The sequence below is a fragment of the Notothenia coriiceps genome, unplaced genomic scaffold, assembly GCF_000735185.1.
Source record: "Notothenia coriiceps isolate Sejong01 unplaced genomic scaffold, NC01 NC01_scaffold00000290, whole genome shotgun sequence".
Classification (NCBI taxonomy): Eukaryota; Metazoa; Chordata; class Actinopteri; order Perciformes; family Nototheniidae; genus Notothenia; species Notothenia coriiceps.
In genome coordinates this window covers 383,492-384,630 of record NW_011332991.1, presented here as the reverse complement: position 1 = coordinate 384,630, position 1,139 = coordinate 383,492, and positions in this window count along the sequence as shown.

The window sequence follows — 1,139 nt, the reverse complement described above, 5'->3', positions numbered from 1 at the left end:
AGCTTTACAACATGCTGTAACCTCTTACTCTGGGGCGTATTGTCTGTGCCATTAAGTTTAAGTATGGGTTGGTGCAATAAAAGTAAGCAACATGGGACCAATATTCAACAATCTAACATGGGGCTCATGTCCCAATGCTTTTTTACACATGACCGTTCCCTTGATAATGACAAGGATACAGAATAGACTAAACATATTAAAAGATACGGTTTATCCTATATAGGCCATACAGATTGCACCCTAGAAAGAAAAAGAACAAACGTTGTGATGCAAGGTACACAAACAGAGCTGTAGAGCAGTGTATTTAACTAAATGATATCTTCCTGGGCATAGTCTATAAAAGGGGTAAACTGGTAAAACTGACTGTTTTGGAAATATGTATCTGAAGGTTTACTTCACTGCACTGTTTTACACTACTTTCATTAAAAAAAAAGAAAAGATTAACGGTCTAAGTGTTTACCAACTATTAAAGAAATGCTCTAAATATAAGCAGTAACCGACACAATTTTTCCACTTGATTTAGAGCCCAACATTCTGCATATGAATTACCTAAATATTCAACATGGATGTCAATTTATCTTCATGAGCAACCTGTGGCTGTGGGCCACTGGGTCTTTAAATTAGGCTCTGATAACAAGGTTGTTTAATGAATGATTCAGACCTTAAGTACAACTGAAAGCGCTCTGTAAGAGTTGTAGTCATCAAGGGGAGAACAGGGGTGTTTTAATGCAGACTGTATAACAGGAGACATGGTATGAAAGGTAGAGATGTCCCGATCCGATCACGTGATCGGGGATCGGAGCCGATCACGTGATTTTCAAAAGATCGGAATCGGGAGAAAAAAATCGGGGATCGGGATTTTTTTTTTTTTTTTTAAATACTTTCAAATTACACAACATCATGTATGTGTTGCTTCTTTGGGGCTTGTTTTCATAGACCTGGTTGCTTATTTCTCTCAAATCTGGCAACAGAGTGGGCAGGGTGCAGTGTCTAATTGTAGCAGTAAGCTAACAAAGTACTGATAAGTTTTATTTTTGTTTTGATCCAATGCTGCACAACTGAACTGATCCAATGCTGCTGTGAAAAAAATAAGCTATATCCATGTTGGATAGAATATCCAATTTCAATAAAAAAAATAA